Genomic DNA, 27,743 nt, shown 5'->3' with positions numbered 1-27,743 from the left:
GAACCAGCCACAAAGGGAAGATACATGGAGCTGGAAAGACCAGACACCTCCTACTCCTGCCTCCAAAGTGGGAGAAGCTATTTCACTGCTGTTCAGCTATTTTATGCAATGACTATTAAATGCAAAATGCATGAACTCCCCTGGGGACTGGAAGAGAGACCTGAACCCATGTAGTATCTATCTCACTGAGCCACACTCCCCCTGGTTTGTTTGCCTTCTGGTTCAACATATCCTCCCTTCTTAGCTTCCCAGTGGGCAAACTTCAACACAAGAATTGAAGCTGCTCTTGGCCCTGCCTAGTCCATGGCTCGGAGATTAGGGCACCCTTCTAGGGAGTCAGAGCCATACGTTCTAATGTCTGTTGGATGAGGGAAGTCTAGAATCTAGGTTTCCCTTCCTGGACAAATGTCCCTAATCACTTGATCAAAAGGTAGGAAGGTCCTTCTTCTCTGAGATTTACAGGGAATCACTCACCTTCTTGTAGGGAATAGGCACTATACTAAACTCTTTGTAAATGACCTGAAATGCCACTTATGCAGCTAAAACTGGAATTGGATTTGGGCCGATATGTCAGTAACTGGACTCCAATAGTGATGCATGTGATGTATCCACTAGTGCCAATAGAATTTTGTTGTCACTAATAAGGAAATAATGTTCATTTTTCCTGGTTTGTGCTTGGGTAAAATCCTTATTTTAAATTTATGATATTTAAAAATTCTTGGCTTTTCTATGCAAAAAGTTCTGTGCAATCAAAGCTGCTGACTGAAGATTGTTAGTTCAAATCTTCATATAGTCATTTTTTAAAGACATTTTTATTTTGGCATAATACAGATAACTATATCATCATTACTGTTTGCAAGTAGGTGATGATTAAACAAAAGTATTTTACAGGGGGCAAACAACTAAGTCTGAAGAAGAAACGGCGAGTTGTGTGAAAACATGATGCTTTACTAAATAAGACAGAGTTAAACAAATGGGTCTTGCATCTAAAGGGGAAAGTTAAACAAAATACAAACTGGATATAACTCTTTCCTCCATAAAGTTAATAGGTTAATAAACTTTCATATAAGAAAGTGAAGCTTTTATTATTATAAGTAAGGATTGGTATTGGCTCTAGAGTGTATCCTAGAAAAAAAAAGGGTTCTCATGGCAGTATCTGCTCACTGGTTCCATGTGAAAGAACCAATTATGTTTAATTTAGGCATTGAGAGGAAAGGGAGTTTGGTCTAGTAGTTAGTGTGGTGATTATATATCAGGATCTAGAGATTTGTCTTGGGCTGTTGTCAAGCAAAAGTGTCTATTTCTTCTGTCATTCCAACCATGTATATTTACATTCATATTCCTAAGAGCTGGCTGTTCCAGAGACCAGAATGAACTAACTGAGAGAACCAAAATCTGTTTCACCAATTAAGGAACTGCAAAAGCTTCAAAATTGAAATAGTTTCCACCTCCATGCAAGCATGTGATTCAGGGAACACCAGATATAAAGAACAAATGCCTATTTACATTCACTTATGTACAGGAATATTATAGGTAGAGCAGGTAGGGGTTGCCTGTAGTTAAAACTGCCTGGCATTTCCTATTGTAAGACTTATTTTCAGTTCCTTATTATTTGCCAAACTTTAAACATATGGGCTGAAATGTTCCATGATGGATGATTGCCTAAGACTGAATTATTTTGGAAAGGTTCAGCTAAAATGATTCAGTCATTTCCAAGAATGAAATTAGAGAAAAAGACACTTGTTTTTCCATATGGGAAACAATTCTTACAACCTTTTCACTGAAGAGCTGTAGTACCTCTGTGCCTCAGAGCTACCTAATTCACACTCTGTAATAAAGACTATCAGTGAACTCCTAAATTTATTAAAATCAATGGCCAAGGTCCCAGAGGCTTTAACAGAGATGGAATTTCAAGCATGCCATCGCCACTGGCAGTTCCTCAACATGGCAATCCCAGTCTTCCAGTAAATATGAAAATCATCAATAAATCCATAGATGACTGAGGAGGCCAATCCAAAATCTACATGTTGATGTTAATATCACCTTGAATCTCTTCTTTTGCCCAGCTCTAGAGCAGTGACCATCGGTAAACTGGAACTATAGGACCTGTGGACAAATTAGAGAGAGTCCATTGGACGGCAACAAAAATGGTGAGGGAACTGGGAGACATGACTTATGAGGAAAGACTGGGGGAACTGTGCTTATTTAGTCTAGAGAAGAGAAGACTGAGGGGAGATTTAATAACAGCCTTCAATGACCTGAAGGATGGTTACAAAGAGAATAGAGCTAGACTGTTCTCAGTGGTGGCAGATGACAGAACTAGGAGCAATGGTCTCAAGTTGCAGCAAGGAAAGTTTAGGTTAGATATTAGGAAGAATTTTCTCACTAGGAGGGTAGTAATACACTGGAACAGGTTACCCAGAGAGGTGGTGGATGCTCCATCCTTTCCAAAACCCTGCTAGACAAAACTTTGGCTGGGATGATCTAGTTGGGGATGGTCCTGCTTTGAGTAGGGGTTGGACTAGATGAGCTCCTTCCAACCCTATCTTTCTATGATTCTATGACATGTTTTGGGAGCCACATTTCAGGCATTCTTATGATGCATCCTGCCCAATGGAGCTGGTACTGTACAAATATGGCTTCAAAACTGGTGGCATTTGCTTGAGCCGGAGCGCTGCCTTGTATGCATTCATGTATATGCATTTAACTGATGTGCATTGCTACAGTGTACAAGGCTGTGGTATAAAGTTTTGTCAACATAGGTTTGGTTTGTTAACAAATAAAGTAAACTACTCTCAGTTCAGCTCAGGTCTTCTTAGCCTGAATGCAAGGTACTTCCCTCAAGACTGCTCAGCAGAGTTCACCAAAAATCCAATTATTTTTATGATTTTGTAAAAATTATTTTTTTCCCTAAATTGATCATGGAAACCCCAAACTGTATATTGAATTTTTTCAGTTTTTTGGAAGCTGTTTTTAATAAAATCTTTAAGTTTTCTCTAAAAAAAATTCAATTAAAAAAAACCCAACTGATTTTTTTCCCTAAGATGAAACACTTTTATTATTTTTGACACAAACATTATTACAGTTTGTGTCAAAAACAAAAACTACTGACCAAAATGAACATTTCACAAAAAAGTTTTGTCCGTCAGTCATTTTTCATACAAATGATTTGATGTAAAACAGTTGATCAGCTTTTTTATTCAGCCTTTATCCTAAGTTTCCTTTGCCCAGAGAGTTATACCCACTCCCCTTTCAGTCCTGATGAGGTTATGAGATTCTTGCTTCCATATGAAAGGAGAACAGAAGAAGCCAGTAATGTAACAATGGGTGGGTGAGAAAGGCATGAAGCCCAGGTGGTGCCTAAAATGGGGTGCCTCATCCTCCTGTCTCTCCCCCTGCTCTGCACCCTGCACCTTCCTACAGCAGTTCCAGCTCTGGCAGCAGGGAGGGCAGAACTGCAGCTGCACTGCATGGCACAAGAGCAGCAGCCAGAGGTCTGCTGGATGGGAGAAGAAGGGAGATGTCACCTCTTGTTTTGTTGCCAAAACTTCGTGTTTAAAATGGCAACTTGACACACATGTTGGTGGCAGAAAAGGAGGTGACATCTCTCCCTGCAGTAATGAACCCTGGTCACTGCTCCTGCACCATGTGCCACCATAGACCAAGATACTGTACTGGCTAGTTCTGCCTCTGCAAGAAACTCATTCTTAGCAGGATCAAAACCTCCTGACCTCCTGTGTGCACGCTCCAGGCAAAACATTGCTAGCTTGTTCAAAAGCAGTTCGACACGTTTACTTTTGTCTGAACTGCAGGTCTCCGGCTCATCTTCATAACATATGCAGTTTGCCTGCCATCTCCTCCTGCACACATTTACTGACGAAATGACAGCTTTCCAAATATATTACAAAGAACAAACTTGCCATCTTGCTGCAAGAAGCCCTCCTCCCTGCCCGGATTAAGAGTAAAAACAATCTGTACCGTGGAGAGGAAATCCGTGAGTAACATCTCTTGGAACTTCCCACTCATTGTTCCATGGGGATAATGAATCTCTCCTCCAGAAGAAGCACAGGACCCCATCATTAACCCTTACATTGTCTGAGATTTGCATATAGACGCAGACACTTGATGACCACCTGTGTTTAGTTGTTTTTTCCCCTCCATGGGCCCATGGGGGTGAATTCTGGAGCAGCCTCCTCTAGCAGAACCTCTTTCAGCTTCACAGAGATGACACTCCCTAGGGTGCTCATGAGTGGGGCATGGTTATGTAAGCAACTAACCTGCTTCTTTCCATGTGCAGGTGTGAAGGGAGAACATATGGTGCTTGAAGTCCACAATTGTAGTTTTTCCATCCTTGTGAATGTTATTGTCATAAATGCCCCATACGTGCATCCACCTGCTGAGCTGTACATTTCAGGAATGGTCTGAGGCATGACATTGCTGTGAAGTTAAAAAGAAAAAAAACGGAGTTAATGTAATGAAATTTCACAGATAATCACAAGCCATATCTTTCCTGTAATGTTCCGGGTTTTGGGGACTGAGCCAAACAGTGTTTAAAAAAGCAGATGGGTCTCATCTTGGTCCTTTTAATGTAAGATGGATGTACTGTGTTTGAGCAAATTCCTACCCATTCTGTGGGTGTTAGCCTGGAACTGCCATGTAGATTAAACATCACTGAAGTGTCTGTGTTTTAAAGGGTCAAAAGCACTGTTGTTGAATTGGAAAGAGGGAGAAATTTAAATTTTTGTATTGGCCACTTAAAGAAAGAAAAACTATTTCAAAATGTCTTTTTAGAGGAGAAGATGATGTCAGCAACAAGCCAGGACTGACAGCCCAGTTACAAAAATGCTGCACTGATATATAAGAGAAGCACTGACGTATAAGAGGAGATCGTACTTGACAGGCAAAGGATTGGTCATATTTCTTACTACTACATTCATTGTCCAACTATTTCACACCACCATATCCATTAGCCTGTGCCAAGCAGCAAATATTCGATTCAGATTCGAATTCAGCCGATTTGCAGGGAAAGTGATTAGGTTTGGTGATTTGAGTCACTGTTCCAATTTGACTTGCCCAAATTGGATTCGGAGACTTAGCACTGATTCAAAGATTCAGCCATAGACTGTAATGGAGAATCACTAAAATACCTATAACTGTCATTTGTTTGCCAATTTGGATGAAAACAGTGGGGAAGGTAGTCCCTTCTGATGGCATGAAGTCTGCCACGTTTCAAGGAGATAGGTGCAGGGGTTTTAGTGAAAGTGCACCTCAAACTGTTGAAAGCAAAACTCGTATCACTTGTGTGTGTTAAAGGGTGTAGGTTGTAGCTGTGTTGGTCTAAGGACATAGGCAGATAAGGTTCTTCAATTCCAGAAACACAGGAGCCTGTGGCAGAACACATTAACCCAGGGGTGGACAATTATTTCAGATGGAGGGCTGCTTACCGAGTTTTGGCAAGACATCAAGGGCAGCAAGGGTAGCCTTGCCCCTTGACAGGTGCCCCATCCCCCGGTCACCATCTTGGGACGGAAAGTGCCACCCCCTAGCCCCTGAGCTTTGCCACCAGAAGTCCCTCCCCTTGCCCCCAGAAGAATTCCTTTCAGCAAGGGGATTTGCCATCTCAGAACCAGAAAAATACCAAATTATATTCTAAAAATCAAACGTACTACAATATTCATTAATTTTATTTCAAAAACTATTTTTATCTTGATTTACATGTATTTGTGTAGTGTACAAAGAGGTGATTGTATAATAGCTTAAAATGAAGTCTTACTCATGTATACTCATAGATTCATAGATGTTAGGGTTGGAAGGGACCTCAGCATGTCATCGAGTCTGACCCCCTGTTCTGAGCAGGAAAGAGTGCTGGGGTCAGATGACCCCAGCTAGGTGCTTGTCCAGTCTCCTCTTGAAGACCCCCAAGGTAAAGGAGAGCACCACCTCCCTTGGGAGCCCATTCCAGATTCTGGCAACCCTTACTGTGGAGAAGCTCTTTCTAATGTCCAAACTAAATCTGCTGTCCGTCACGTTGTGGCCACTGTTCCTAGTTACTCCAGGGGATGCCTTAGTATATAGAGCATCTCCTATTCCCTGCTGCCCTCCCTTGATGAATTTATAGGAGGCCATAAGATCACCTCTCAGCCTTCTCTTGCAAAGGCTGAAGAGATCTAGGTCCCTCAGTCTCTCCTCATAGGACCTTCCCTGCAGGCCTCTGGCCATATGAGTGGCCCTTCTCTGAACCCTCTCAAGATTCCCCGCATCCCTCTTGAATTGCGGTGCCCAAAACTGGACCCAGTACTCCAACTGTGGCCTGACCAGTGCCGCATAGAGGAGAAGCATCAACTCCCTGGACCTGTCTGTGATGCATCTGCTAATGCATGATAAAGTGCAGTTAGCCTTGTTGATCACTTTGTCACATTGACAACTCATGTTCATCTTGGAGTCAACTATGACTCCAAGATCCCTTTTCACTGAATCCATGCTGATTTCCTTTCAGCATTATTTCCCCTTCTGGGCTCTCACAAATGTGATCTTTAATGATTTTTCCAGAGTTTTCCCAAGGATAGAGGTGAGACTAACTGGCCTATAGTTTCCCAGTTCTTCCCTCCTCCCCTTCTTGAAAATAGGGACCACATTGGCCCTTTCCAGTCTTCTGGGACCTGACCAGAGCACCATGAGTGCTCAAACAGCCATGCCAGTGGCTCTGCTATGACACTGGCCAATTCCTTCAGCACTCTTGGATGAAGTTCTTCTGGGTCTGCTGATTTGAACACATTCAGCCACTCCAAGTGCCCCTTCACTAAGTCTGCGCTAACAGTGGGTGTGCTGGTGTCCCTCCTGTGTCTATCTATGATCCAATTGGGAGATTTGTCTTGGTTTGTGTCTAGGAATACAGATGCAAAGAACTCATTGAAGAGCTCAGCTTTGTCCCCACTGTCTGTCACCAATTGCCCTAGTTTGTCCTGTAGGGGTCCTATGCTACCCTGCGCCTTCATTTTGCTCCCTATATACTTGAAGAAGGACTTTTTGTTATCCTTAATTTTGTCACCAGCCTAAATTCTAACCCTGCTTTGCCTTTCCTAACTGATTCCCTGCAAACACGAGCCAGGGAGGTATACTACTCCTTGGTAGCTACCCCCTGTTTCCCCAGCCTGTATACCTCTTTCTTTGCCCTTAGGTTTTCCTGGACTTCCCTGTTCAGGCAAGAGGGCTTCTTGCCCCCTTTAATGTGCAATGGGATTGTCTCCTTCTGTGCCTGTGGGATCGCTCCCTTGAGGACTGACCACCCTTCCTGGACCCCCATTTTACCAATGATCTTGAGTTTTAACACCTCACTAACTAATCTCCTGAGCACACTGAAGTTAGCCTTTCTGAAGTCTAGCACTTCAGCCCTGCTGGTTAGTTTACCCATCCTTTGCCGGATAGTGAATTCAAACAATATTGTGGGAGCATGTGGGTGGGTATATGTTTGTGGGTGTGTGGGTATGTGGGATGTGGGGGATGGTGTGGGTGTCTGTGGAGGGTTTGTGGGGGGGTGCATAGGCATGGGCTACATTCATAGCACCTGATGAAGTAGATTGTTACCTATGGAAGCTTATGCCTGTATGAACCAATTAGTCTCTAAGGGTGGGAACAGCTGTAGCCTTTGTGCCATCATAAACATTTCAATAATGGCACAAAGACCAAGCAAATAGATATCCACACACCTTGTCATGCTACAAATGCCCCAAATTTATGGCTGCAACATTGATGCTATGAATTTGTGCTGCTATTTTGCACTGGATGTCTGTTTGCTTTAAGGCAAAAAAAGCATTGGCAGCCTGGAGCTGCCCGTGTTCTGCAGCTGCCCTAGGCAGGCACTCCCAGGGTTTCACGGACCCAATCCTATGTACCCAGGGAATTCCCAGTTCCATTTGCAGACATGTGCGCCCAGGAAGTCCAACTTGGGGTGCATTTCTGGAAACAGGGAAACTGTGGGTTGAATTTATGGACCAGATTCTCTGCTGTGTGAAGTAGCTCAGTGGCATGGACTTCAGGTTGCAGAGTGCAGCTGTGTTCCAAATAGGGATCAAAATAAGGACATTGCCTCATCTACCATTCCAACTCTAAGGCCTCTAAATGTCACCTGAGTAGCTTTTAGGGATCTCTAAATGCAAACGAGGGTGTACACTGCATTAGCTGCCCATGATGGATAGGTCCAGTATGCTGGCTCAGGTGCATGGGGCCAGACTGTGGGTCTAATTCAGCCCACAGATTGGCCCCACACTTCTCCTCCAGCCCTGTAAGTTTGACACCCTTGCATTATAGCATCTATTTTTGTAACAAGCCTTCACCTGAGCCTATGCCTAAGTCACACAAAAGAGGAGGAGGGGGAAGCAGGAGAATTAGGATTATCTGCCACTTTTTGCCCAATAATTTAGGAATTAGAATACTAACTACTCAATGAGGATGGCATACCTAGGTTCTGTCCCCTGCTGCTTATACATTTTACCCAATAACTACTGAATGTAAAATGCATAAATGGCATTGGGAACAGAGACCAGGACTCCCAGACAAGTGCCAGCCTCACTGGGCAACAGTGAGGCTCGTTTCAAATCTGATTCTTAATTTACAAGATTTTCTTTAAACTATCAGGGCTAGAGAGCCAAGTTCTCTGCAGACGGAATGTGGAGCTGTTCCAATTAATAGCATTAAGAGAGGTGCAATGTCCTTTTTTAGAAGGCTTTGCTAATGTTTTCCCTATCATATCTTTACAACTAGGTGTTTTATCATTCTATTTTAATCAGCTTTTCAACCATTTTATCTGTTATTAAAGTAAGCCTGGCTGGTGTGTAATTCTCAGGATCCTTTGCACCTCTGTGGAGAAGTAGCACATCGGCTTTTTTCAGTACAATATCAGGTTTTAATGAGATACTGCATATTTTGTTGGCAGCTCAGGCACTTCACTCTTAAGTACTTTCAGACCTCTTGCCTGACTACTATTTGGTTCTGGTGAACTGCTGCTCTTTCATTTATCAGTTTGGTCTTCTCTAGACACCTCGCAGCCTCTGATAGTAACTCACCTTTGCTGCCTGAAAAGAATTGCTATTCCCCAAGTCTCCTTTCTTGTGAAGATTGATGCAAAGGAATAATTTAGTTTTTTTGCAGTATATTTATCTTCCTTAACTACTTCTATTATTCCCCAGGGTTCTAGTAGTCTCAGCAATTCTCCTGCCACTTCCAGTTTCTCAGGTATAGTACTGTACAGTATAGATCATCAACTGCACAAAGTAAAAATTATCTTGAATTTGTCCTGGCCTGGTTTCCTCAGCTGGAAGTCTCATCTCTTGAAGCATTTAAATCTAAGTGTCCCTGGGACAATCTTCCATCCATCAGGAACAGGATATGTTAGAACACCAAATAATAAAGGTCTTTTTGCTTCTGATTTCTACAGCCCAAATTTCATCCTGTATTAAATGTTGTGGGCAAAAGAGTATACAATATCTGCACCATGTCCTGAGGGTGTCCTGGTGGGGAAACTGCTGAGCAGGCCCTGCCCACATGCTCCTGTCTGCACACAGCAAACTTTAAACTATCACTTTGGTGGCATTCCTTTATAACTACTCTCAACACCTTTGCCTCTGATATGCTTGACACAGGGCACCCAAGCTGACCAATGGAGAATGTGTTCCTTAGAAGCAGAGATGAGAAAGACTTGCTAAGACCCCTTGACTCTGCTAGAACAGAATGTTTCCCTAAAGCAGCAGTTCCCAACACGGTGCCCACGGGTGCCATGGCGCCCTCTGAGGTTTATTCAGGTGCCTGCGCGCATTTTCACAATCAGTAAAATCACGATCATTATTCCAACAAAAAATGTTGTCACTGCTGATTGAACTCAGGCTGTACACAATATCTGCCAAAATGAGACCAAGTCAGTCTGACTGATGCAGTGACGGAGTGGCACTTACTACTCCCTCCGAAAACAAAACTATGCGCATGCACATATCCAGGATTCTCAGTTCTAAACTTTAATATTCATATTGGCGCCTGCCGCTTTTTCTTTTAAATTCAAATGTGCCCTTGGACACATAAATGTTGGGAACACCTGCCCTAGGGTATCCCAAGTGCATTACTTAGTCCAGCCCCCTTCCTTGGGGGTATATGGGGGTGTACATACATCTTTAGGCAGGCCATCAGCATTGTTAAATAAGAGATGTGGTGGTCCAAGGAATCACTTAGCTCTAAATCTTGTTTAAATGTAGGCAAATTTAGGATTCATCTCTAAATCAAAACTAATGTTTGAGTGTGGCAATGCCAATCTTCTTGAGTGATAAATGAAAGATTTGGTCTCATTTGGCTTTGGACACAGCCTGAAACCTGCATCTTTGACATTCCAAAGGAGTTCAGCTTCAAGGTGCTGGGTTTGCTTCACCTATTGCTCTTAATGAGAGTCAGACCCTGAGGTGAGGGATATTTTAAAAGATGCCATGAATACTTTTTTATTTTATACCTTAATGTGGCACTGGAAGAAAGAAAAAGCTATGAAAGCACGGGAGAAATAACACTTTTGTATGGGAGAAATAACTCTTCTATCCTGAAGGCACTTTAATTCATTGTCAGCCTTGCAGCTATGAAAAAGAACCTCTTCAGAAGCTACAGTAATACAGCTTCTGTGCCATCATCATTCGTGATGTTTCATAATGGCTTAACACAATGCCTTACCAGATATAAAGAAGTAAATGGCACATTTCCAGAAGAAAAAAAAACTTGATTTATTCCAGTAGGAGGAAAGAGGTTAAGCAGAACATTTTAACTTGCATCTTTCATCTTTTTCAGAGGGTTTTTTTTCCATTTATATTGGAGAATGCTGTACTGTGTAAATAAATGGGTCATTCCAGGTGAAGAGGAAAAACACAGTTTACATGTTAGCATATTGTACTACATTAGGGTTTCTAAGAAAAGAGATGATACAGCTTAGTGGGGACTGAAAATGACCTACTGCATGTGACCTACTCAGTCCATTTTCTATCAAATGTGTTGACATCACAAAAGTCATAACTTCATAGCAAGGCTAAGCACGTAGGGTGCAGACAGAAGTGACCATTTCTGCCTGATCTGCCCACAGAAAGCAGTTTATAGATCTGACCAAACAAGTGCACAGCTACAAACAACTTCAAAAATGGCTGGTTGGGTGAAAACCTGACCCCTCACTGCATGGGGTATCAGCTAAAGATGTCACAAAATGTAGTGTCTTTTGTAACTTGTGTCTGCTGAGCTTCCAGTCTATCCCTGTTTTCAGAATGGGAGGGGGGAATGGGAGCAGAGGGAGTTCACTTTGGCGGGTTTTCCGCTCCCCCTCAAGGGTGGGGTGGGTGGATTGCAGCTCCTAGTCATGCGCCTAGGTAAGAGGTCCCTTCACAATGGATGAGTGGGCAGTTGCCTATACCACAGTAGGAGCACACCCTAGCTGGGGTATTTCCAAGCAGTCCCCATCTGTTCACTCTTGCTTGCTACCCCAAACTTGGAAATATGCTAATGTGAGGCCACTGTGGCACATCCCTCTGTATGCATCCTGTACAGCTAATTGGAGAATCTGTGCCTTTCAAAATAAAAACCACAGTAAAGAGCTGGAGCCCCACACAGCTGTTTCCTGCAGTCCTATAAATTCCCAGCTAGTTCACAAGTCCTCATTTTTGCATACAAGGGAAAGGAAACAAACCCTGCAAAGAATCTGGGTTCTACTCTACCAGTGACACCAACATAGTGATTTAAGCACCAAAAAAGCAGAAAGGTGACAGAGTGCTTTTAAGGATCTCTTAGCTATTACACTGAGTGCCACTGAAACTGAACCACACAAAGTTCAAATGGTTACACAACAAATCAATAAGAAATTGGGATCAGGACTCAGCTGCCACTCAGCAGCCACAGGAATGAACCTGACCAGAGAGGCCATCGACTGAATAGCCAGTAGGACAAAAATCCCCTCTCACTCCTAGAAGCAATCTTTTGTCCAGGACTACCTCACACTGGCCAGGCAAAGTGTGATGGACGCTCCCCCTGCTGTTGAACCATAAGGTACCCATTTGATGCGTAAGCAGAGGGGAGGAGCTTGCATCACAATGACTGGTAATCTAAAACAGGAGTGGGGCAAAATATGGCCTATAAGCTGGATCCGTGGTATGTGCAGCTGTATCTGGCCATGGTATGTGCAGCTGGCCCACTGCCCCTGGGCATGCAGTGGGGCTAGGGCAGTATGGTGGCCAGACTTGCTTCCTGACAGCCCTGGCGGCAGCAGCTCCTTCCAGCTGCCGCTGCCAGTGTCATTGCTACCCCCGGACCCAGCCCTGCTGCCCAGGCACCCCAGCCTGTCTGCCCAGCACCCACTGCCAGGGGCATCAGGCAGAGTGGGTGGGTGGGCTCACCAGGGAGACTGGCCCAAGATTCTCGCGGGCAAGGTACCAGCATCCAGGAGTGGGGTGGGCAGGTAGAGCCAGGGCTGGGATCAGGATTGCAGGGTAGTGACAGAGCAGGACCAGGACCCAGGGCAGAGCTATGATCCGCTGCCCACATGTCCCTGCAACGGACACCAGTTCTGTGGGCAGGGATGCACGGGGAGTAGATTGCGGCTCTTCCCTGGGCCCTGGCCCTCGACCCCCAGTCCTGCACTGTCACCATCATGCAATCCCAGCCCTGCCCATCCTGCTCTCAGATGATGTTCCCCACCCACCTGCGGCCCCATCCCATCCTCCCGGCTGAGCTTGCCCTGCCCACATGGGTCCTGGGCCATGGGACCCTGGGATTTCTGGGCAGTGACAGTGTGGGACCAGGGCCTGGAGCAAAGCTGCGATCTGCTCCCTGTATGCCCCTGCCCATGGAACTGACACTTTTCACAGGGGCATACAGGAAGCAGATTAAAGCTGTGCCCCAGCCCCACACTGTCACAGCCCCACAATCCCAATTCGAACCCTGGCCCCAGGCCTGCCCACCCATCCTCCTCCCAGATGCCACTCCCTTCCTGCTCACAGCCTCATCCCATCTGCCCAGTCAAGCACAGGATAGAGCCACTTAGGGAGTTTTGTGTTGTTTAGCTGTTGTGGCTCAAGGGTGGGCGTGCTGACCTGACCTGCAACAACTCACCAGAACTGCCTAAGTGGCCCTCCAGCCCAAATGATTGCCCGCCCCCAATCTAAAATCTCATTACTTCACTTAAAAAAAAATTGTCAAAACAAAAAGCCCAGGCTAACTAAAATACAGGGTGCATGATCTCAGCTGAACCAGGCTTCATGCTTTGGGGCCCAGATAAACAGAGCAGGTGATATGAGATGGCTCAGCTATTTACTAATGATCATTACCTTTGTGCAAAGTCTCAGTAGGAATCTTTAATAGGAAAAGAAAGGAATATTTCCACTAGGTGGGAACCAAATCAGTTGCACACATATATTTCCCATACCATCCTGATAAATAAACTCAGGGGATTTGCCTTGGATGATTACATGGTAGACTGGGTAGCAAATTGGCTCAAGGGTCACACTCAGAGGGTGGTAGTGGATGGTCGGTGTCAACCTGGAAAGATGTGGGCAGTGCAGTCCCTCAGGGCTCAGTTCTGGGGCCAGCGCTGTTCAACATCTTCATCAGTGAGAGGTAGGAAGTACCCTGTCCAAATTTGCGGACGACACAAAATTATAGGGTGCAGCTAACACCCTGGAGAGGAGGAACCAGATCCAGGCCGACCTAGACAGGCTGGGGAAGTGGGCAGAGAGCAACAGGATGCAATTCAATAAGGACAAGTGCAAGGTGCTGCATCTAGGGAGGAAGAACTGCCATCATACCTACAGGCTGGGGGGGTGACTTTCTCAGCTTCACTGAGGCAGAAAAAGATCTTGGAGTCACTGTTGACTCCCAGATGAACATGAGTCGCCAATGTGATGAAGCAGCTGGCAGAGCCAATCACACCTTGCCATGCATCCGTAGGTGCTTCACAAACAGGACCAGGGAAGTGATTCTCCCCCTCTAAGTGGCACTGGTCAGACTACAGCTGGAGTACTGGACGCCGCAGTTCAAGTGGGATATGGACAACCTGGAGAGGGTCCAAAGAAGGGCAACTCGCCTGATTAGAGGCCTTCAGGGAAGGTCCAGGGGGGAAAAGCTAAAGGACCTTAACGTCTTCAGCCTCTCCAAGAGATGGCTGAGAGGGGACCTTGTGGCACTGTACAAATTCATAAGGGGAGAGCAACATGAAGTGGGCGACGATCTGTTCACCATGGCACCCCCTGGAATGACAAGGAACAATGGCCGTAAGCTACTGGAGAGAAGGTTTAGACTGGACATTAGGAAAAAGTTCTTCACGGTCAGGGTTGCCAGAATCTGGAATAGGCTCCCAAGGGAGGTGGTGCTCACCCCATCCTTGGGGGTCTTCAAGAGGAGACTGGACAGGCACCTAGCTAGGATCACATGACCCCAGGGTTGGTGACTCTTTTCTTGCCTGCCGAGGCAGGGGGTCGGACTAGATGGCCCACTGAGGCCCGTTTCGACTCTATGAATCTATTTCTTCAAGAAATCTTCCGATTCTTTTCCTAAAATGCTTCCAGTAGCTAATAAAATGAGTAATCCATTGATCAGTCCTCATGGATTAAACCAAACATCTTTTGTAATTTGCTTCAGACTTTTCCGCTTGGACTTTGTGATAAGTTAAGAGTTCCTGTGTAGGTTGACTCTTCCTTTCCTCTCTCTCTACTCTCTCTCACTCTTTCTTTTCTCATGATGAGCAATCGTACACATCCCTTTGTTCTGCACCTTTGTTCCAGGTGTTGCTAAGAGACATGAACAGAGAGAAAGAGAGAGAGAGAGAGAGAGAGAGAGAGAGAAACAAAGAGAGAGGGAGAGAGAGAGAGAGAGAGACTGTCAATACTATTTCCCTTCAACCCTGCCCAATAATCTTTGCCTCCGATACTATCAGTCCTCACATGGTTGGGCAAAATTATGTAACTTTGGTATAATCAAACCCAGGCTTCAGCCCTGATTCAACTTTGAACTCTTTCCAAAATCTAATTTGGAGTAGGTTAACATGGATAAATAAAGTTCATTTTAAGGTTTATCTCCTCACACCTGAGCCATATGAGCTGCCCATTCCTGTCCATATCGTAACTTGTAGTTCTCTTGTCACCACATTCTTTCACAGTGTGCTACTTATTGCTTGAACGCAGCACTAAGATGTATCCAATGCTCATTTGCACTAGGCAAAGTGGATTTCTTAAAGGACTGGTCTGCACAAGTGGTGCTCAATCTTTTCCTTCATGGGCCAGATGGGCAGCACCCTGTCTGTCCTCAGGCCAGATCCCATTGGTGGTCCTGATCTGGCACCATGGTAGGTATGGTAGGCACCATCCAGCCATGCAGAGGAAAGATTGACTGTAATGATCAGCATAGACAGATCTGGACTGAATACCTCATTCTTCACTATCCGTTCATGTTACTTGTTCGTTGTCTCCTATTTCCCATTTGTATACTGTTTAAATTGTAAACTGTGTACATCAAGGTTCTTAATGTTACACTTGTCTGTAACATTCCCAGTGCACCACATATATCTATCTCTATATATAAAATGAAGTGTGTGTATGTCTGTATGTACATTCGCTTATAACTTGAGAATGGCTGGACCTATCTACTCTAAACCTTCCAAAATCACTGAATACCACCTAAAGAAAATTATAGGTAGGTTATTTTTCACTTGACCCTATTTGGGGCTTCCAGTGACTATTTAATGGAGCGTTGCTTTTCACATGGACTATGTGGCTTGCTCCAGAGTTAGTAGTCGAAGAGGGTTGTATATATTGGCGGCAATGGGAAACACTGCAAACATTGTTTACAAAGAAGTTCTACAATAAAGATCATTCATTTGGATATCATTTGCAATGTCACTCTACATTATATATTACATGTTAAATATGTTGTACTATGTTCTCTAAAAATACACAATATTTTTTATCTAAATGTATTGTACTAAGTTCTTTGAAAATAAACAAACACTACAACTACAAAAGTAACAACCTGGGTGAAGAATGGATCCTTCCGCTAGTCACTACATAAATCAGTAATAATAAAACCTGATGAAAGACATGATGAAGGGCTAGTGTTAAGGGCATGACCATGCAGTGTAAGGTACTGTGGTGCTGTGATATTGCCATTCTGAGACTGGACCCACTGGATCCACTCCATGTGTGCTTGCTTCTGAAGTTGCTAGCATGGCTCTATTATTTCTAGTTCAAGAGTTATTAGGGTTGGAGTGTTGCTGTAGCTGGGATAGTCCAGAAATATATGAGCAGCAAGGATTTTCTTGTGATATCTTTTGTTGGACCAACTGTATAGTTGGAAGAGATGTTAGACAAGCTTCCAGGCACAAAGTGTCTTGAGAAAGGACACTAAAATATGGTTTCCATTTGTGCTGATTTTGGTATATTGCTTCAGTTGGAGGACAAAACTTAAAAAAACAATTCTGAGAAGTTCACTGTATCTGCTTGATTTGTCTTTAAAATTAACTGTTTTGATTTTTCTATTCCAAAGAGTTTCACTTTGTAATTTACTTTACTTTCATATAGAAATATAAAAGGATAAGAAATAACTCAAAAATAAACGTTTTTTTAATTTTTCAGGTTGCCAACATTAAAAAAAAAATCAGTTCAAGTAACCCAAAACTTTTTTTTCCCCGCACAGAACTGTCAATGAACAGAAACCCCTTGCTGGAGGGAATAGTTCTGACAGCCCAGAGGGATTGACTACATGTGACATAATAGGTCTTGTCCATCTCTATAGTCAATTATTCTGTTACAACTGTTTGCAGATTGGATGAAGTGTTGGGTATGCAGCAGTAAAAGACATTAAAAAACCCCTTTATTCTTCCCTAATGTAAAAATGGATCTTTCTGAGGGAATATTATCAACTTCTACCATTAGGATATGTACTTGCAAGAACTATAATTAAGCCAAGATCATCTCAAATACTGAAGAAGCTTTTCTCTGTTGTAAGAAAGAGCTTCACTTGAAATACCTGTGACAAGGAAGTTTTTCTGTTGAAATACAGTATTTCATTTAAAATTATTTAAAAAAAAATAGTTGCTCTGTCAATAAAAACATTCAGGTTTTTGTAAAGAAACAAAAAAACCCACTTTTTTCCCTTCATAAAAATTCAACCTTTTCATGGGAGAAAATAAAATATTGACAGGCTCTAGTAAAAAAGAAATGGAATATGAAAAGAGCTGCAGCAGCAGGGAAATAATGGAATATGGCTGACCCTTTCTGAACAATTATTTCTTCCGTGAGAAATCTCTAGAGCCAGATTTGATAGCAGAACTTGGCACAAAGAAGCAGGCAATGGCATGGGCCAAGTGTAACATTCATAAAACTATACTTGGAAAGCACAGCTTGAAACCAGTTTATTAGACGTTTCAGTGGAGAGATCAAATAAATGACCTAATGTTGTATAGCAGTGGCTCCCCGAAAAGCTAACAATTATTTCCTGCCCAAGTGCAGGGGGTGTGGACCCGATGATTTGTAAGGTTCCTTCCAGCCCCTAACAACTATGAAACTATGACACAATGATTTTATCTCAGCAGTTAACTCTTTCGGTGGGTTGGGAAGTTCAGACTTCATAGTCATCGTTGCCACCTCCCTCACCAACCCTACTGAAATGTAGGGAAACTTAGTCTCTAACTCCTGCTTCAAAATGTTGCACACTCATAGAATGGAAAAAGCCTGCAGCAGAACAGATAGGTTATGATCATATTAAGATGTTGACATGCTGAAAGCTATTGTTGAAATATTGAGAAAGCTTACTAAAAGTTCCCTGATTTTAAAATGATGTTATTTGATTGAAAACAAGGTAACAGTTTACTCTTGCCCCCATGTAATGATGATAAAAATTGTACTCCAATAGTACTCTGTGACCTATAACATATTCTTTAACGGCTACAAATTCAGGATGCCCCCCACATCACTCAAATTTGAAGATTAAGATTACCTCACCTCACTATCTCATTTCTTTTCCATATGTAAATGCCTACCCAGAGGGCTCATCTACACAAGATGATAACTGCGCAGTAGTCTAATAACACTGAGCAGTAGCACATCACAGCACAAACAGTACTAATAGGCTACTGTGCAGTATTATTAGACTACAGCACAGTAGCATCACTAAAAAGACATTTGCCAGCTCTACTGCGCAGTAATGCCAGTTACTGCACGTTAATTGAGTATTTGATTATACAAGTACTAAACTTAATGTGCCATAACTATGGCACATTAATGAATGTGTAGATGCGCCCAGCGATGACACAATTTACCTTCTATTTGGTAAACTAAATAGGATGAGTTCTGTCAGCCTCATTACTATGATTTTTTTTTCTTTTGATACATCAATTTTGGAAGGATCAAGGATCAAGTATGTGATGCTAGTACTGAAATCTCAAAAGGGACTATAACTACAACGAGCCTGGCAATCACAGCTCTCTCTCTAACTTCTCCAGTGGTAGTTGGTAATTTGGGATAAAAGTCCTGTAAGAGATACCGCAGAAAACCAGAAGGTCAGATGAGAGAGAAAATGAAAAACAAAGAAATTCTGTGATTGAAAGGAGAAGCAGAGAAGGGGTGCATGAATACTTCCTTGAAATTTAGGCGGTACTTCAGTTACACAAGAGAACATGACATTTTTAAGAAGACAGTGCTTCAGAAGGGTAAATCATAATAGGCATAGCATAAGCACACTGTGATTTTTCAAAAGAGCCTTTGCCTAGTGTTTATAAAAAAGGATTTGGAACATGCCAAAAACAGGCCTTCATTTTCTAGGGAAGAAAGCAAAAATATTGTCAGAAGTTGAGAACATGCCAAAAGTAGTCATAAAAAAATGTAGTGTCACAGGGCTGACAAAACATCAGGGCCAGATGGGATATGTCTCAGATCATCAAGCAATTAACTAAAAAATACAGCAGCTTGTTAAGCAAGGGAACATAGGACATCGTTCCATTGGTACTGAAGCCTGACAATTGCAAAAAACTGAGTAAAGTAAACCCCATCCGAATTCAATAATGACCCTCATTCACGTTCCTGGGGAAGATAAAACTCCTCTCAAGGTCCTAACAGTGTATTCCTTCCCAAGTTTGGCAATCAGCTGAACCCTGTGCAGGTGAATCAGCCACCATAAAAACTCCCATCTCGTCAAGATTACTAAAATCTCCAAAGTGAGAAGAACCTAAAGAGGCAGTGGAATCTTCATTCTTAGAAGTTCTTAAGAGTAGGTTAGACAAACACTTGACTGGGTTGGCTTAGGGATGATGCTGCCTTGAGCAGTGGGTTGGACTAGATGACTAGGTCCTGAAGTCCCTTCCAGCCCTACTTGTCTATGATTCTAACAGTTAATTGGCTGGAGAGAAGCTAAACTTAGATTTATGAAGAGATCTACGCATGCACCAGGAAGGAAACCACAGCTTGACTTCCACAGTGAGGGGGCAGATATATAGTAGAAGCATTAATTAAGGACAAATAAGAATCACTCAGGAAATTATGATTTAATTAAGGATAATGACTAGATAATCATACCATGTCTGTTGATCATGGATTTTTTAATTTAATTGGGCATTGGAATGCTTTTAAACACATACAAACCAAGTCTGGTAGGGGCAAGTGTTGCTCAAGTAGCTAGAGAATGGGAACCGTGAGAATGAACAGCTTCTGCAAATAAACCATTGAGTGAGTGAACAAATGAATGATCATATTGCTATAAAGCATGAAGCAGGGAGAAGACCTTACAGCTAGTGAGTACATCAGCTTGTCCATTGTAATTGTTTAGTCTGGCTGTTCCTATCCTACAGTAATGGAACATAAGCCTCCTTGATTTACCCCTGAAAGAACAGGTGGTAAATTGGTGTGGGATCAAGTGGATAGACAAAACAGTTGCAGCAGATTCAGCTGGACCAGACTGTGGCAGATCACCTTTGGTGCCTGCCACTTTAAGGCTTGAGAGCAGGCAGCAGGGCAGCCTGCAGATGTGAGCTAACCCTAATGAGGCAGTCACATGACTGCAGGAGAGCCCTAGGATAGGAGGACAGGACTGAGCAGCTTCCATTTTAGATCTAGGCCCACAGGACCGAGGCAGCAGTCATCTGCTAGCAGCCGAAAGAGCAACACCCGGCTGAGCTGCTGCTTGGATCATCCTTGGAGGTAATGGCAGGAACTATGCGGATGGCAGGAGGCTCCTGGTCCTGGGTATGACTTGAAACTGCACCTTGCTGGGGAAGGATGGTCTGGTGGGACTACCTATGGTGGGGTAGTTCCCCAGAAATGCCAGGCCAGGTGCCTTCCCAGTGAAAGGTGGGTAGGGGCACCTTATAACCCCATCCCCCTCATCCTGGTGTGTCACCCATACTAGGGACAGGCACAGAGGCCAGGCATGTCTATGGACACCTGAGCCCCATGGGGTGTAAGACCCTGGAGGTCCCAGCAAAGAGGGCAGATATATAGAGTGGCCCCAGTAAGACCGTAGAAGTTTGTGGTGGCCCGCATAGAGTAGGGTGCGCCGTTGCAGCCTGAAGGACTATGCATAAGTGGGTACAGTGTAAAGTTGTATGGGTGATCTGAAGGGCTGCACCAGGGGGTGTGTTGAGTTAGAGGTGGCCTGAAGGACAGCACACAGGTCAATGCGCACAAGTATGTGAATGTGTGAAGTTGCCCAGCGAGGGGGTAGGGACAGAGTCAGCCCTGTGTCAGGCAAGGCCAGAGCCATATAGAGTAGGGAAGCTCGGGCCACCCAAAGGGCTGCGTGGGAGTAGGCAAGCCCAATGGCCTGAGAGGGGCTGTTCAGGGGTTCAGGACAGGTACAGAGTGGCCTAGTGATGGGCAGTACGAAAGAGGCCCAGTGAGAGTGGGCAGAGTGAAAGAGGCCCCAGTGAGAGAGGGGTGGTATGCATGTGGCCCAGTGAAGGACAGAGTGCAACAGACTCAGCATAGGACCAAGATTGGCCCAGCCTTAAGCTAGAGGTGTAGCAATAATCTGGATGCCGTCTGTGAGGCATGGAACATGGTGTAGGGATGGTACGGAGCTGTGTATAGCGCCTCTTGGCATCAGGGCATTAACATGTGCAGCCTCTAGCATTTTACACCAGTTTATAGATTCATAGATGTTAGGGTCGGAAGGGACCTCAATAGATCATTGAGTCCGACCCCCTGCATAGGCAGGAAAGAGTGCTGGGTTTAGATGACCCCAGCTAGATGCCCATCTAACCTCCTCTTGAAGACCCCCAGAGTAGGGGAGAGCACCACCTCCCTTGGGAGCCCATTCCAGACCCTGGCCACTCTAACTGTGAAGAAGTTCTTCCTAATGTCTAGTCTAAATCTGCTCTCTGCTAGCTTGTGGCCATTATTTCTTGTAACCCCCGGGGGCGCCTTGGTGAATAAAACCTCACCAATTTCCTTCTGTGCCCCCGTGATGAATTTATAGGCAGCCACAAGGTCGCCTCTCAACCTTCTCTTGCGGAGGCTAAAAAGGTCCAGGTTCTCTAGTCTCTCCTCATAGGGCTTGGCCTGCAAGCCCTTAACCATACGAGTGGCCCTTCTCTGGACCCTCTCCAGGTTATCCACATCCCTCTTGAAGTGCGGCGCCCAGAATTGCATGCAGTACTCCAACTGCAGTCTGACCAGCGCCCGATAGAGGGGAAGTATCACTTCCTTGGATCTATTCGTCATGCATCTGCTGATGCATGATAAAGTGCCATTAGCTTTTCTGATGGCTTCGTCACACTGCCGACTCATGTTCATATTGGAGTCCGCTAGGACTCCAAGATCCCTTTCCACTTCCGTGCCACCAAGCAGGTCATTTCCTAGGCAGTAGGTATACTGGACATTTTTCCTCCCTAGGTGCAGCACTTTGGGAGTGTTTAATAGACAGCAAGGCATGGCAAGCAAGACTTGGAGGACTGGTGGGCAGGCTGATGTTGAGACCTGGCCCTGAGTTGGCCTTCTGTCACACAGACTTACTAAGACCGAGTCCCCTGCTTCCTCTGCACACTCATTTCTTTTTTTCCAACTAAAATTATTTCATCTGATCATGTCCTAAATTGTTTAGAGTGGGATTATCAGATTGTGACTTTCAGTTCCTGGCAACATGGCTGGGCAGAGCAATGATGGCACACCCTTATAGCAGGGTGTGGCAGCACACCTTTGGGTGCTTTCCACTTTAAGGGCTGAGGCAGGCAGATGGCAGGTGCCTGATTAGGGTGGCCATTTTAGGACCTAGCTTATAAAGGGGGAGGCAGCAGTTTGTTACCAGTGGCCATGAGAGAAACATCAGCCGGCTGAGCTACAGCTTAGGAACATCTTGGAGGTAAAGACAGGAGCTATGGGGATGGTTTGGAGGCTCCTGGACCTGGGCATAACCAAAAACTACATCCTGCCAGGGAAGTAAGGCCTGGTGGGACTGCTGGTGGTGCGGCAGCCCCACTCAAATACCAGGACTGCTCAACTCCCCGGTGAAAGGCAGGCAGGGGCACCTTAATAACCGCAGACCCCACAACCAGGTCGAGTCAGAAGACCCTTTAATCTCAAATCAGAACCCTCTGAACTGATTCAGAGAGATTCAATGATTTGGACATAGATACAGCATTAAGTGTTTTTTCTACATACCTCAAGGTACCAGGTACCTCATGAACTCTGAAATGGTGGGGCAGATGGAGCATCCTACAGGAGTGCAGGGGGTCTCCAGTGTGCTCAGCGGTGGACATGACAGCAACTGGTGCATCCTGGGTCTGGGGAGGCACCCAGGGTTCCTCCATGGCCAATTGCCGAGCCAGGTGCACGGTGGTGGTGGGGGCCCTCCGCACGCTCAGTAGTAGACCTGGAAGTGGACTGGATACTTCCAGGTCCACCACTGAGCATGTGCCCCCTCCCCCCCACAACCTCATGCTCCTGTAGGATGCTCCATCTGCCCCGTCATCGCAGCTTTCACGAGCCGCACCTGGTACCTCGAGGTATGTAGAAAAAACATTTAAAGCTGTGTCTATGACTGAATTAATGATTCTCCAAATCAGCATCGAATCTTCAGATTCAGATTCGGCTGAATTGAATTGGGACAGTGATCCAAATCAACTAATCAAATTACTGTCCCCCGAATTGGGCTGAATCAAAATCTGAATTGAATACAGCCCACTTTGCACACCCCTAGTAAAAACCTCTGTTAAAAATGACAGGCGATGAACTAGTTTGGTTGGTTGTATTTATGATGAAGATGATGAAGGTTCTAAGAATGAACCATCAAGCCATTTCACATAAGTTATTAAACAACCACAGGATGGTCACTGCTAACCTGAGCTAGATCCCAGCCAGTCATGTACAATGTAGTGAAAAGTCTCCATATCTCAATATGACTCATCTGAACTGCTTGCTGATTGCATTCAAAATGGAAGGCAACCTTGCTGATAGTACATAATTTTGCTGGATCTACCCCTACTGGTTTGAATGCTATAGAGGCATTACATATATTATGATTATAACTGAAGGATCTAAAAAAAATAATTTTCTCTCTTCTGCCAATGGGTGAACTATATTGTAATGCACGGATCTTTGACCATATTATTGAAGGAAGTAGACAACTCAGAAGACTGCTAATGGACTATAGAGACTTGCTTCTAGGCAGCTGGTCAGATCCATCTCAGGCTATGCATAATCAGACATTATAACCATCTGATGCCTGTTCAATGATCTATGTAAAATTAGCTGCTGGTCTCAATCTGGTTGACATTACAAAACTGTAGGCAATCTCTTCAGAAATACAGGGATTGGCTAATTTTATGGTTTTTATATACAGGGATTGATTAGTTTATTGTTATTATCTCATTCCTCAAATCAGTCCCTCCAGATCAGAAATTGACCTGTCTAAGGAAAGTGGGGGCCGCTGCTGCTACAACAGCATTGGTAAACAGAAGATTTCAGTCTCCTTAGCTATCAACAGACCAGGACCTTTCACCAGCATTAACAATTCACATCTGTAGACAAATAAGCCTCTGTGTGAAGGGCGGTTCAAGTGAACCAGTAAAAAGGGGGCAGCACATGTTTTTCAATTTCTCAGCTTTCTAAAAGGACTGCCTTACAACACATAACATGTAATCCTACTTGGAACAATGAAAAGAGGTAATATACGAGTGACTAGAATTTTAGACTGAGATAAAGTTTCATTCAATTCAGAATACCTTGGCTATTCAATTGCTTACCTTACAGACTGACCCCAGTTTTGCTCTTAAGTTGCAGCCTACAGCGTGGCTCCTTCAGTTGTGAACTGAGAGAAATGACAAGGGTGGTGTCACACATTCAGTTTAACACTTCCTAAGTGCAGCTAAAATGCTGGCACATATCCAAAATTACACATATCCAAGCAGTTTAGCATGTGTTAAGTGCCCTCCTAAGCGTTGTGAAGTTGTTCCCTTTCAGGAGTGGTTTCTCTCTTAAGACTTAGTAACTTTAATAGGTCACTACTTTCAGTGCTTTGCAACTGTTGCAAGTGAACAAGATCTTAATAGTATAATCTTGAAAGGTTCCTGTCCCATCTTATGGTCACACCTGCAGTCACAAAACTGCCTGCTGCAAGAACAAGGGTGTTAAGTGGATCAATCCAAGTCTAATAAATAGTACTAACAAAAATATTAGGAAGTAGTCTTTATTAAGAGTAGGTGGCTGGGAGAAGGGACATTATAGAAGGGACACCTGTAGGTCATCTGCTTGTTTTTTAGCACAAAAAGAAGGCAAATTTCTGTTATCTGCTGGGTGTCTTACATGGAATGAATTTGGGATCTTAGTTCAGTTTGTAGTGGATAGGTATCCACATCACAATTGTCAACAGATTTCTCATTAGCAAAAAGGCCAGGGATTTAATGAACAAAAGAACTGAACAACTGTCTTTCACTGAAATGGAATCCCTGTATTTCATTAGAGGGACAGGTGTGGTGAGAAGCTGGGATGCTCCTGTATGATGCAAATAAGCATGCATTGAACAGAGAGCCAGAAGTACAGAAGGCGCCTTTCATAAATATAAATATGAATTCTGTTTGATTGGATGTATGGACAGGAGTACGATTCTAGGGCCTAACTGATTCAATTTTTTTGTGCCTGGATCTTTATTTTTTTACATCATAGGCTAACTGATTATACATATACATATACACACACACACTGTCTGTTTCCTCTCGTACATGCCTGCCCCATCTTTGATCGTATGTGGGGGGGAAGGAGATTGGTATAGTGTTACTGTCGGTATTTGCAGAATAACTCCCCAGACACATCAAGTCACCCCACTGATTTAATCCCTTTTCTTTTACAGCGGCTTGAGCTGCAGGCAACAGCCTCATCAACCTTCTCCCAGAACTGGCCATCCTGCAATATATTGTATATATTGTACAATATATTGTACAATATATATTGTTACGTATATATATTGTAACAGGGTCTCTGACTGGAACTGTGCCCACCTTTGCTCTATTAGGCATTCCCGAGTGGCCTTTGCCTGGGTAGTTGATCTGGTTTGTCCCGGGCCTGCAAGTGGACCCCTGAGGGTCCCTCGGCTGACATCAGAAGACCCCCTTAACTTACCTGCCACAACTTTGGATGGATCCTCAGTAGAGGGGGTCCCCTTCGAGGGAGCCTCCAGGGTCGTCACGCCTCTCATCGGGCACTCACGGGGCTCTGACCTCCCCTACACCCCGGCCAAAAGGCACCTTCTGCCGCTGCGGTCTTCAAGCCTAGCTTTATCTCTGGCCCCTGGCTGGTTTCTTCTCCTAGACTTCCCATTGTCCAACAGCAGCGGGACCTGGTGTCCTGTGCCAGGCTCTGGTGTGAAGTCTACGAGGCCCTTAATTTCTGCCGCCCTCACCCTTATTCCAACCCCGCTGTGCCACCACGTGAAATACCCAACACCGTGACTGCCAGAGGGGTGCAATTGTCAGGCGGTAAGAAGCCTAGAAGGAAAGAAGAGTGTCCCAGCCTGTGGGGCCCTGTGCTTCCTCAGTGTCTCAGTGTCCCCAGGCCTGGGTGCTTGTCCCTGCTCGGGGCTCCTCTCTCTCTCCCCTAGGTGCAGCTTCTATCCGGAGATGTAGCTATGGTCGCTTGAGGTCCTATAGCCACGGTTGGTTCCTCTTGGCGATGCTGTGGGTCTTTCTGCTGACCCTCGAACTCCACTGGGCTTCCCGGTTCAGGATTTCCCACCACCTCCACTGCAGCTATCCTAGATGGGGTTGCTGCCGGTCTCGTTCCCGTTGCTCTTGCACCTCACCGTCCCTCGGCTCCAGGCTTCCCCGTAGCTGCTCCAGCTTTCCCAATGCTTGCTACCTTCCCCGCTTTCGCTGCTCCCTCTGCTCTCGTTGCTCACGCTGTCTCCTTCATTCTTGCTGTTTTCTCTGCCGGCTTCTCCACTGGCTTTGCTGCCGGCTTCTCTGCTGACTCCTCTGCTGGCTTCTCCACCGGCTTCTCTGTCATCTCCTTTGCCGGTTTCTCCACCAGCTCCTCTGCCGGCTTCTCTGCCGGCTCCTTCGCCGGTTCCACCACCGGCTTTTCTGCCAGCTCCTTTGCTGGCTCCTCCACCAGCTTCTCGGCCGGTTCCTCTGCTGCTGCGGCTTTCGCCGCTGCCGCAGCTGCAGCTGCCCTTACCGTTTCGGGATGCCAGATGCCACGGGTGCACGCTGCTGGCCCCGGGTTTCTCTGCAGGCTGTCTGATATCCTGCCCCCACCCTGTGCCTTTGGGGCTGCCCTTTATTTCCACTGGGTGTTGTCTCTTGCTGACGTCACCCGGCCCCAGCTGAATATGGGTACAGCTAATGAACCGCACGGGCGGTCTTCCAGCACGTGCTTCCCTGATCCTTCCAGCCCCTGTGAATGGTAAGTAGGGGCTTTCTTCCCCTTCTATTTTGGCCTGGGGTTCCCCTGTAGCCCCGGCGTCCCCCTCTTCTAAACTGGCATCCCGGAGACAGCAACATATATTGTATATGTATATATATATATTGTAACAGGGTCTCTGACTGGAGCCCTGTTACTTGGATGAACACCTGGATGCTGTAAGTGATGACACCCAGTCAGGTGGAGAGAATTCTCCACCTAGCTCAGGATTGGCCAATGGACCGGGGATCCTGGGAGTAAAATCAGAGGTAGGACTCAGGGAGAATGCCTTTGGGTATTGGAAGGCCGGCAGGATGGCGGTGGACAGATACTTACCTGAAGATGTAGCCGCTGCAGTGAGTCCAGAGGAGCTGAGGCTCTGCAACACGGTCCAGTGGGAACCCTTTGATCAAAAGGAGGGTCCCAGTTTGGGAGAGACCAGTGTCAGCTGTGAGAAAACAGTTGGAGACACTCCCAACTCCAAGGAGTGGAGCTGGAAACAGGGCACAACGAGCGCAGCCGCTAACAAGTCAGTTACCAGTAGGAAGTGGCGATGTGAGTTGCGGAGAGACAAGTGGGGGAATCCTTGAGAACAAGGGAGGCTGAGCCCAGACAGCAAAATTGGAAGGATAACTGGGGGAAGGGGCTGCCCCTGGCAAAAGATGCTGGGGACGGGGCAAAGATATAGTAACCGCGCCTTGCTAATGAGTTAATTAGATTACAGCGTGGAGTATCAGCAGCTACTTACCTTGAGGTTCTCGTGGGTGGGGATCCTCCGCAGAGCTGGCAGCCGGTTCTGGGAGAAGGTCGATGAGGCTGTTGCCTGCAGCTCGAGCCGCTGTAAAAGAAAAGGGATTAAATCAATGG

The 27,743-nt window shown here is 45.1% G+C and overlaps 1 long non-coding RNA gene across 1 annotated transcript in view; it reads right to left on the bottom strand.

Annotated features, from left to right (window-relative positions):
• Nucleotides 1-816: 816 nt before the first annotated feature.
• The window catches only part of LOC109282119 (uncharacterized), a 31,978-nt gene continuing 5,051 nt past the window's right edge, over nucleotides 817-27,743 (bottom strand). The window contains exons 2-5 of the long non-coding RNA XR_002088991.2: nucleotides 27,625-27,714; nucleotides 24,227-24,291; nucleotides 4,278-4,437; nucleotides 817-2,106 (exon numbers count right to left, since the gene is read on the bottom strand). This is a non-coding gene — a long non-coding RNA (uncharacterized LOC109282119). The remainder of the gene's footprint in view (nucleotides 2,107-4,277; nucleotides 4,438-24,226; nucleotides 24,292-27,624; nucleotides 27,715-27,743) is intronic.

The sequence above is a fragment of the Alligator mississippiensis genome, chromosome 1 (assembly GCF_030867095.1).
Source record: "Alligator mississippiensis isolate rAllMis1 chromosome 1, rAllMis1, whole genome shotgun sequence".
Lineage (NCBI taxonomy): Eukaryota > Metazoa > Chordata > Crocodylia > Alligatoridae > Alligator > Alligator mississippiensis.
The sequence above is the reverse complement of the archived record's forward strand: the minus strand, read 5'-3'. Positions and strand labels throughout refer to the sequence as shown.